General features: G+C 42.6%; 1 non-coding gene across 1 annotated transcript; it reads right to left on the bottom strand.

Moving 5' to 3' along the window:
* Nucleotides 1-218: 218 nt before the first annotated feature.
* On the bottom strand, nucleotides 219-326 carry LOC130958364 (small nucleolar RNA R71). The gene has a single exon (XR_009077490.1). It is a non-coding gene; the product is annotated as a small nucleolar RNA R71 (small nucleolar RNA).
* Nucleotides 327-11,560: the final 11,234 nt, after the last annotated feature.

Below are 11,560 nucleotides of genomic sequence, written 5' to 3' on the forward strand. Positions count from 1 at the left end.
AAGATCCTCATCAGTTCTTAGCTGAATTCTTGCAAATCTGTGACACTGTCAAGACTAATGGGGTAAACCCTGAGGTCTACAGACTTATGCTATTCCCTTTTGCTGTAAGAGACAGAGCTAGGACATGGTTGGACTCTCAACCTAAAGAAAGCCTGGACTCATGGGAAAAGCTAGTCAATGCCTTCTTGGCAAAGTTCTTTCCACCTCAAAAATTGAGTAAGCTTAGAGTGGAAGTCCAAACCTTCAGACAGAAGGATGGAGAATCCCTCTATGAAGCTTGGGAAAGATACAAACAATTAATCAGAAAGTGTCCTTCTGACATGCTTTCTGAATGGAGCATCATAGGTATTTTCTATGATGGTCTCTCTGAACTATCCAAGATGTCTTTGGATAGCTCTGCTGGAGGATCTCTTCATCTGAAGAAGACGCCTACAGAGGCTCAAGAACTCATTGAAATGGTTGCAAATAACCAATTCATGTACACTTCTGAAAGGAATCCTGTGAACAATGGGACAAGTCAGAAGAAAGGAGTTCTTGAGATTGATGCTCTGAATGCCATACTGGCTCAGAATAAGATATTGACTCAACAAGTCAATTTGATTTCTCAAAGTCTGTCTGGAATGCAAAATGCACCAAGCAGTACTAAAGATGCTTCATCTAAAGAAGAAGCTTATGATCCTGAGAACCCTTCAATGGAAGAGGTGAATTACCTAGGAGAACCCTATGGAAACACTTATAATTCTTCACGGAGAAATCACCCAAATTTCTCATGGAAGAATCAAGAGAGACCTCAACAAGGTTTCAACAATAATGGTGGAAGAAACAGGTTTAGCAATGGCAAGCCTTTCCATCATCTTCTCAGCAACAGACAGAGAATTCTAAGCAGAACCCCTCTGACTTAGCAACCATGGTCTCTGATCTAATCAAAACCACTCAAAGTTTCATGACTGAAACAAGGTCCTCCATTAGGAATTTGGAGGCACAAGTGGGACAGCTGAGCAAGAAAGTTACTGAACTCCCTCCTAGTACTCTCCCAAGTAATACAGAAGAAAATCCAAAAGGAGAGTGCAAGGTCATCAACATGGCCGAATTTGGAGAGGAAGGAGAGGAAGTGAACGCCACTGAGGAAGGCCTCAATGGGCGTGCACTAGCCTCCACAGAGTTCCCCAATGAGGAACCATGGGAATCTGAGGCTCAAAATGAGACCATAGAGATTCCATTGGACTTACTTCTGGCTTTCATGAGCTCTGATGAGTATTCTTCCTCTGAAGAGGATGAGTATGTCACTGAAGAGCAAGTTGCTAAATACCTTGGAGCAATCATGAAGCTAAATGACAAGTTATTTGGAAATGAGACTTGGGAGGATGAACCTCCTTTGCTCACCAAAGAACTGGATGACTTGTCTAGGCAGAAATTACCTCAAAAGAGACAAGATCCTGGGAAGTTTTCCATACCTCGTACCATAGGCACCATGACCTTCAAGAAGGCTCTGTGTGACTTAGGGTAAAGTGTAAACCTCATGCCTCTCTCTGTAATGGAGAAGCTAGGGATCTTTGAGGTGCAAGCTGCAAAAATCTCATTAGAGATGGCAGACAACTCAAGAAAACAAGCTCATGGACTTGTAGAGGATGTTTTGGTAAAGATAGAAGACCATTACATCCCTGCTGATTTCATAGTCCTAGAGACTGGGAAGTGCATGGATGAATCTATCATCCTTGGCAGACCCTTCCTAGCCACAGCAAAGGCTGTGATTGATGTTGATGGAGGTGAACTGATCATTCAAGTGAATGAAGAATCCTTTGTGTTTAAGTCTCAAGGATATCCCTCTGTCACCATGGAGAAGAAGCATGAAGAGCTTCTCTCAAATCAGAGTCAAACAGAGCCCCCACAGTCAAACTCTAAGTTTGGTGTTGGGAGGCCACAACCAAACTCTAAGTTTGGTGTTGAACCCCCACATTCAAACTCTAAGTTTGGTGTTGGGAGGTTCCAACATTGCTCTGAGTATCTGTGAGGCTCCATGAGAGCCCTCTGTCAAGCTACTGACATTAAAGAAGCGCTTGTTGGGAGGCCACCCAATGTTATGTTTTATCTATTTTCTTTTGTTATTTTTTGTTATTTTGTAGGTTGATGATCATAAGAAGACACAAAATCAATTGAAAAAACAAAAACAGAATGAAAAACAGGAAGAAAAACAGCACACCCTGGAGGAAGAACTTACTGGCGTTTAAACGCCAGTAAGGCTAGCAGTTGGGCGTTTAACGCCCAGTCTGGCACCATTCTGGGCGTTTAACGCCAGAAAGGGGCACCAGACTGGCGTTAAACGCTAGAAAAGGGCAAGAACCTGGCGTTAAACGCCAGGAATGGGCATCAGCCCGGCGTTTAACGCCAGAAATGGCTCAAAACGTGATTTTGAATGCCATTTGGTGCAGGGATGACTTTTCCTTGACACCACAGGATCTGTGGACCCCACAGGATCCCCACCAACCCCACCACTCTCTCTCTCTTCTTCACCCATTCATCAATCACCTCAACTCCACTTCCCCAAAAACCATTCACCTATCAAATCCCATCTTTCTCCTCACCACCCACATCCATCCTTCATAAAACCCCACCTACCTCACCATTCAAATTCAAACCACTTTCCCTCCCAAACCCACCCATACATGACCGAACCATGTGCCCCCCTCTCCTATATTAACCCTTCTTCACCCCTTCATTTTCACACAACCTAAACACCACTTCTCCCCCTCCTTGGCCGAACACAAAGCCACTCCCTTCTTCCTCATTTCTTCTTCTTCTACTCTCTTCTTTCTTCTTTTGCTCGAGGACGAGCAAACCTTTTAAGTTTGGTGTGGTAAAAGCATTGCTTTTTGTTTTTCCATAACCATTTATGGCATCCAAGGCCGGAGAAACCTCTAGAAAGAGGAAAGGGAAGGCAAAAGCTTTCACCTTCGAGTCTTGGGAGATGGAGAGATTCATCTCAAGGGTGCATCAAGACCACTTCTAAGAAGTTGTGGCCATGAAGAAGGGTCAACTTTGATCAAAGGTTGGACCAAGTCCTCATAAACATTTGTGAAGAGGGCGCTCAATGGAAGAGAAACTCAAGAGGGAAGCCGGTTCAACTGAGAAGGCATGACCTCAAGCCCATCACTAAGAAAAGGATGGAGCAAACAAGAGACCCCTCTCATCATGAGATCCCTGAGATACCTCAAGGGATGCACTTTCCTCCACAAGACTATTGGGAGCAACTAAACACCTCCCTAGGAGAATTGAGTTCCAACATGGGACAACTAAGGGTGGAGCACCAAGAACACTCCATTCTCCTCCATGAAATTAGAGAAGATCAAAGAATCATGAGAGAGGAGCAACAAAGATAAGGAAGAGACATTGAGGAGCTCAAGCACTCCATAAGACCTTCAAGAGGAAGAACAAGCCGCCATCACTAAGGTGGACCCTTTCTTTAATCTCCTTGTTCTTTAATTTTCTATTTTTCGAAAATTGTGCTTTATGTTTGTCCATGTTTGTGTCTTATGATCATTAGTGTCTTAGTGTCTATGCCTTAAAGTTATGAATGTCCTATGAATCCATCACCTTTCTTAAATTAACAATGTTCTTAATTGAAAAAGATAAGAATTGCATGAATTTTGAATTTTATAACAGTTTAATTATTTTGGTGTGGTGGCAATACTCTTGTTCTCTGAATGTATGCTTGAACAGTGCATATGTCTTTTGAATTTGTGGTTCATGAATGTTGGCTCTTGAAAGAATGATGAAAAAGGAGACATGTTACTGAGGATCTGAAAAATCATAAAAATGATTCTTGAAGCAAGAAAAAGCAGTGAATACAAAAAAAAAAGAGAAAAGAAAACGAAAAAAAAAAGAAAGAAAAAGAAAGAAAAAGAAAGAAATAAAGTTGTGATCCAAGGCAAAAAGAGTGTTCTTAAGAACCCTGGACACCTCTAATTGGGGACTTTAGCAAAGCTGAGTCACAATCTGAAAAGGTTCACCCAATTATGTGTCTGTGGCATGTATGTATCCGGTGGTAATACTGGAAGACAGAGTGCTTTGGGCCACGGCCAAGACTCATGAAGTAGCTGTGTTCAAGAATCATCATACTTAACTAGGAGAATCAATGACATTATCTGGATTCTGAGTTCCTAAAGAAGCCAATCATTCTGAATTCCAAAGGATAGAGTGAGATGCCAAAACTGTTCAGAGGCAAAAAGCTAAAAGCCCCGCTCATCTAATTAATACTGATCTTCATAGATGTTTTTGGAGTTCATTGCATATTCTCTTCTTTTTATCCTATTTGACCTTCAGTTGATTGGGGACAAGCAACAATTTAAGTTTGGTGTTGTGATGAGCGGACAATTTGTACCCTTTTTGGCATTGTTTTTAGTATGTTTTTAGTATCTTTGAGTTAGTTTTTATTATATTTTTATTAGTTTTTAGTTAAAATTCACTTTTTTGGACTTTACTATGAGTTTGTGTGTTTTTCTGTGATTTCAGGTATTTTCTGGCTGAAATTGAGGGATCTGAGCAAAAATCTGATTCAGAGACTGAAAAGGACTGCAGATGCTGTTGGATTCTGACCTCCCTGCACTCGAAGTGGATTTTCTGGAGCTACAGAAGCCCAATTGGCGCGCTCTTAACGGCGTTGGAAAGTAGACATCCTGGGCTTTCCAGCAATATATGATAGTCAATACTTTGCCCAAGATTTGATGGCCCAAACCGGCGTTCAAAGTCACCTTCAGATTTCCCAGCGTTAAACGCCGGAACTGGCACCTAAATGGGAGTTAAACGCCCAAACTGGCATAAAAGCTGGCGTTTAACTCCAAGAAGAGTCTCTACACGAAAATGCTTCAATGCTCAGCCCAAGCACACACCAAGTGGGCCCGGAAGTGGATTTTTATGTCATTTACTCACCTCTGTACACCCTAGGCTATTAGTTCTCTATATATAGGACCCTTTACTATTGTATTAGACATCTTGGTTCTTCTAGTTCCCTCTCTGGGGCCGAAACCAATGATCACTCTTGTTCTTATGTATTTTCAACGGTGGAGTTTCTACACACCATAGATTAAGGTGTGGAGCTCTGCTGTACCTCGAGTATTAATGCAATTACTATTGTTCTTCTATTCAATTCCGCTTGTTCTTTGTCCAAGATATCACTTGTTCTTCAACTTGATGAATGTGATGATCCGTGACATTCATAATCATTCTTACCTATGAACATGTGACTGACAACCACCTCCGTTCTACCTTAGATTGGGTGTTTATCTCTTGGATTTCTGATACACGATGCATGGTTGATCGCCTGACAACCGAGCGCTCGCCTGACAACCGAGCCAGCCATTCCGTGAGATCAGAGTCTTCGTGGTATAGGCAAGAACTGATGGCGACATTCAAGAGAATCCGGAAGGTCTAACCTTGTCTGTGGTATTCTGAGTAGGATTCAATGATTGAATGACTGTGACGTGCTTCAAACTCCTAGCAGGCGGGGCGTTAGTGACAGACGCAAAAGAATCACTGGATTCTATTCCGGCCTGACCGAGAACCGACAGCTGATTAGCCATATGCTGTGACAGAGCATAGGAACATTTTCACTGAGAGGATGGGAGGTAGCCACTGACAACGGTGAAACCCTTGCATAAGCTTGCCATGGAAAGGAGTAAGAAGGATTGGATGAAGACAGTAGGAAAGCAGAGAGACGGAAGGGAAGGCATCTTCATACGCTTATCTGAAGCTCTCACCAATGATATACATAAGTATCTCTATCTTTATCTTTATGTTTTATTCATCATCTATACCCATTTGAGTCTGCCTGACTAAGATTTACAAGGTGACCATAGCTTGCTTCATACCAACAATCTCCGTGGGATCGACCCTTACTCGCATAAGGTTTATTACTTGGACGACCCAGTGCACTTGCTGGTTAGTTGTGCGAAGTTGTAGTGATCACGATTTCGCGCACCAAGGACTACAAAAAATAACTTAAAGGAGACCGATATAACCAAGTCGGACTCCTACCACTAAAAAGTTATCCAAGTAGTCCCTGAAAGAGATCTGACAAAGATCCAAGAAAGAGGACTACAAAAAATAACTTACAGGAGACCGATATAGCCAAGTCAGACTCCTACCACTAAAAAGTTATCCAAGTAGTCCCTGAAAGAGATCTGACAAAGATCCAAGAAAGAGGACTACAAAAAATAACTTACAAGAGACCGATATAGCCAAGTCGGACTCCTACCACTAAAAAGTTATCCAAGTAGTCCCCAAAAGAGATCTGACAAAGATCCAAGAAAGTGGACTACAAAAAATAACTTAAAAGGAGACCGATGTAACCAAGTCGGACACCTACCACTAAAAGTTATCAAGCATAATCCCTGAAAAAGACCAAGTAAAGGCTCAGAAAAGGGGATCACAAAATAGCTTTTGAGGGGGACCAACATAAAGAAATCGGTCATAAAGGCGCTAAAATACAAACAAGAGCGAGGAAACCGGGAAACAAGTCGGACCCCCCCCACAGGCACAGGCCCCAAAAGGATCCAAATTACAAACGATAAGAAAAAACAAAACAACCTAAAGAGGCCAGACAGCAAAATTTCAACAGATATCATGCATAATACGATAAAAAGCTTCAAGAGGTCACCACAAAACCAACCTCAGGAGCTACTTTTGTTTTTCAGAAAGAGTTGCAAGATAGACAACTAGAAGTGTCCAGCAGAACAAATAAAACAAAGTTCAAAAGCCCACAAACCGGGCTATGTACACAAATATCTATAAAAAGATCAGCTAAAGATCGGGAGCTTTCCCGGCAGCATCAGTATGAGGAGAAGGAGGACGAGTCTGAAGGGGCACAGCATCTACGATTCCATCATCCCGGTTCAGAATCTGGCAATCTGGATCAGATGTAACGGGAGGAACAGAGGAAGTTGACACTTTAAGAGAAGGCACTGGGGGAGGATCAGTCTCTTCATCATCTTGGTCATCAGGGACAATCTTACCATCCCTCACAACATTATCCAGGCTGATGAGAGTCAAGTCGGCATCAGGAGCAACAATCCAAAACTGCTCCATCAGGTTCTCGGAGGCAGCAGTTACACTACCCACAAGGTGACCCTGAAGCTCACCATAATTAACCCGAGCTGTTTCCAACTCCTCCCGAAGACGCATCAATTCCCTATAAGCCGAGACATAACTATCCTTATGCTTCAAAGCCATGTCTTCGGCCAGCTTCAGAGAAGCAGCAAGGGCAATAGAGCTGGCCTTCTCACCCTCCAGTTCCTTCTCCACCTTGGCCAACTTCACCTCCAACTCCTCCTTCAGACCCTTGATTCGATCAAACTCTGACTTGGCCTCCTCCATAAAAGATTTGGTAGCATGAACCGGAATTCCCTGAATTGTTCGAAAAATAGCCGCACCCATATAGGCCATCTTTACACTATTTTGAGTAATAAAATACAAATGCTTTAACAGAGACACGTCGTCCATGGAAAACCCACCATAGGGGGCAATTTGCTGGTCTACAAATTCAATGGCGTCAAAGTCGGGAGCATCCAAGTTAAAGGGTTCGGATGTTTTTTGCTTTTTCAAGGGAGGGGCACCAGAAGTAGCAGCAGAAGTTTGAGGAGGATCGACCTAATGAAATTTGGGAGTAGGAATCACTTTCCTCCGCCCAAGGGAACTCGGCACCGGGGGCTTCAGGGGGACCTGTGAAGATCCCTCGCCGGCCACCTTGGCTGAGATGTTCAGCGCAGCAGTTGCCTTCTTTGCCCTTCTAAAGGCCTTCATAGAGTCGTTATTCTTTGACATCCCTACAAAACACAAAAAAGTCACGACAAAGAGCTACAAGGAGGAAGAAAAAGGAAATAAGTACAGAAACAAGTCAGATAAATACCCAAAACAGTCCGAACTAAGGATGGGTCATTCAAAAATCTTTTTGTATCAAGATGCGGCGGTTTTCCCCATGGATCTTCAAGAACAACAACAAAAGCACGCTCAACATCATCAAGCATCTCCCAAGTATAACGAGACACTCTCACATCCCTCTGCCACTCTAGAGGGAAAGAAGGCTCATCATTTTCGTCAAGAAAAAAGGGGCGGGCCCCCTCGACAGCACGGACCTTAAAGAAGTAATTCTTGAAATCCTTAAAGGACTCATCATACATAGCAAAAACTTTGTGGCCCTGGGCGGACCTGAAGGAAACCCAGGAAGCCTTCTTTTTTGAAGTACCGCCAGGCTTGGCAGAAACAAACAGGTAAAGAAACAAAGTCTGGGAAGGTGTTACATCTAGTTCACGGCAGAGAAGTTGAAAAATTTTAATAAAACCCCAGGAATTGGGATGAAGCTGGGATGGAGCAATATTACACGACCACAATAGGTCGGTTTCAAAAGCAGTAAAAGGAAAAGTAACATTCAACTGGATGAAAAAGTATTCATAGGCATAGAAGAAGGGGCGCTCCCTCTCAATGGAAGTCGGGAAGCAAACCCTCTCATCAGAATCAGGAGCAACAAGCTCATAATCCCCCTCGCGAGCATTGTTTCCACAAATCCTATGACGCTTCCTCAACTCTGTGCAAAATTCAGCGTCCACAACAGAAACACACAACAAAACAAGGGAGTCCAGCCAATCGGACATCCCCTCGGGAACTTTGGAAAGACATCTCTACAATGTTATTGCGAGAAGACATGAGGCCAACTAAATCCTACAAGTAAGAAAAGAAAATGAGGTTACTACAAACATCTCAGACAAAGGAGAAAACAGCTCGGTCAACTACTTCTCAGGCAATGAAAAGCAAGAAAAGGAAAACCCCAAGACTCAAAACCAAAGTCCTGGGGCATCCTTTGGAGGCAGTAACAAGGCAAGGTTTCCAGAAAAATAATGTGAAGTTCGCATCCCAGCATTTTTCAAAGAACAAAACCTCAAAACAAACAAGCATTTTCAAGAAGCATAAGTCATCACAGTGTACCAAACAAAAAGCATTCCCAGAACGTCAAAACGCGCCAAAGCAGAAATTGCTAAAGGTATGAACTTTCTCAAAGTCACAAACAAAAACAATCAAGCAAAGCAAGGAACAAGATGTAGATTCTCTATCAGAAGCAACAAACAAAACCCTAGGAAGCCTCGACGAAAATATCAAAAGAGTGCACGAAAGAAAGCCAAGGAAAACACGTTTACAACGACAAACAAACAAGATCATGAAAAGGTTCAAACTTTCAAACATGCAAAATTAAAGCTTCACCAAAAAATGAAAAGTAAAGCCGCGAAAGAAGCAAGAAAGTTAGTACCAACCTGAAAAAGAAGCGAACTTCAAAGAAAACGAAGATGGAAATCTGGGAACACCTTCTCGCAAAGAAACGCGAACAGTGAGCAAATGTCGCAGGGAGAAACGCGAAACTCCAGGTGAAAACAGAAGCTCCAGAAACACCAAACGACGCCGCAAACTCAGAAAAAGGAGAAGCACGAAACAAGAAAATAGAAGAGCGGAGAGAACGGAGAAAAGAAGTTATGAAAAGAGGAAAAGAAGAGAAACCATTTCTGGGCTTGCAAAATCAAAATAAAGAGCCAAAAGAAAACGGGGCAATTAATGCTAAAATTAAGGAAAGCATTAAACCCTCGCACGTTCCCAAAACGCCAATATAAAAGTGCGCGCCTTTAGAGGAAACGTTCTACATTCAAAAGATTCTACAAAAGAAGAAATCGACAAAGTGCTTGAGTTCGGCTTCATCATGAAAGGACCGAAGTCAAAAAATCGACCTCAACAGAAAAACCGAGCTCAAGCAGGGGCACTGTTCATACCCTGGGTCGAGCTGTCCGACCCGGGATGTTCGACAGACAAAGCGACCGACCTCTCCAGGTCAGGACAACCCGACCTCTCCTCAAAGAGCTCGGCCAAGTCACAGGAAAGCCCAAATGAAGGGCCCAAATAGAGGAACGCACCCCAAATCCAAGGGTAGCCCAAACCCATAGGGATAAGGGCGGTTCCCTTAAAGATGACCCCACTTAAAGATAAGATAAAGATAAGATAAGATAACTAACTTATCTTATCCGCAGAAGGCCACATCTCACCATTATAAATACACTGGAGCACCCAGGTATAACTCGTACTCTGATTCTACTTAATACCTGCTTAATACCCTTGCTAACTTAAGCATCGGAGTCCCTTGCAGGTACCCCCCACCCTCCGGGGACGAAGGATCAGCACCACCGCCAAGTCCAACAAGTCGGACACATCAGCTCCGGTCGCTGTACACCTGCCGGACACGTCGACTCCGACCACACAGAAGATCTCGTCCGAGATCGACCTACAGTTTCAGGTAACCCCTGGAACAGATTTCAAGCATGGTTTTATGATTCCTCTTCCAAGGTTCACATAAAACCCAAATACATTTAATCTCTTTCTCCAAGACAACTGAATGCTAACATGAAAAACGAAATCCCTTCTAGTAAATCAAAGAGAGATTAAGAAAAGAAGAAGAATAAAAACAATCAATCCATTGAAAAACAATAGAGCTCTCTTTCCCAATGAAAAGAGTTAGTAAATCATAACTAAATTATTTACAAAGTAAGAAAGAAAAGAGAAGAAATTGATGGTGAACAGAAAGGGTCCTAAGACTTCCCCCCAATCCAGCATGCCTAATTCTATGAAACTAAGGCCTTTATATAGGCTCTCCTAAATTACAAACTTAAATGAAATTGAAAGCAAATTACAATGAAATGAAAATAAACTATTCTAGATGCTTCTTGTGGTTTTGATTGATTGATGAGTGTTGCTTGAATGAGTGTTGGAGTGGGCTTGGTTGAAGGTTAGGGGCTGCAGGAAGAAGTTGAAGTGCCATGCCCACTTGAATTTCCTCTTTGGAGTATGACCCTCTTTGCCATGTTGAAAGTATGGAGTTGTTTAGGCCTCGAATTGAATGTCCACTATAAAATTTTATATATTTTTGGAAATTCTTAGATGTTATCTTTCCAAAACTTTTTGAATCAACTTATTTGGACCTTTGTAGCTCAAGTTATGGCCATTTGAAGGTGACTAGGTCAGTCTATCAAGTAGCCCGGCGTGCCACGCCCACTTCTGCCGTGCCACGCCCCCTATGTTGTAAAACTGGCATGCCACACCCACTCTTTGGCATTCCACGCCCAATATGTTCCTCTCTAACCATTAGAACTGGCGTGCCATACCCAAAGCTTCAAGTGGCACACCCGTTATGAAAATAGAGCTGGCGTGCGACGCCTTCGATATCAAGTGGCACGCCTAGGTTTTGCAACGTTGAAATAATAGCCTTTTTCACCTCTTGTTTTAACGTCTACACTTAATTATTATATATCGGTAGAACGCTCTTGATGTCAGCTTTCCAACGCCACTAAGATCACCTCATTTGGACCTCTACAACTGAAGTTATGTTCTTTTGAAGATGAAGAGGTCAGACTGGTAACTCTGCAGTGACATATTTTTCTCCTTGTGATTTTGGGGTCAATATCTTCCTCAATTCCAGCGTCCATTATAAAGTGTTGTATATAGTTGGAAAGCTATGAATGTCTAATTTCTAATGGCA

The sequence above is a fragment of the Arachis stenosperma genome, chromosome 10 (assembly GCF_014773155.1).
Source record: "Arachis stenosperma cultivar V10309 chromosome 10, arast.V10309.gnm1.PFL2, whole genome shotgun sequence".
NCBI classification, from domain to species: Eukaryota; Viridiplantae; Streptophyta; class Magnoliopsida; order Fabales; family Fabaceae; genus Arachis; species Arachis stenosperma.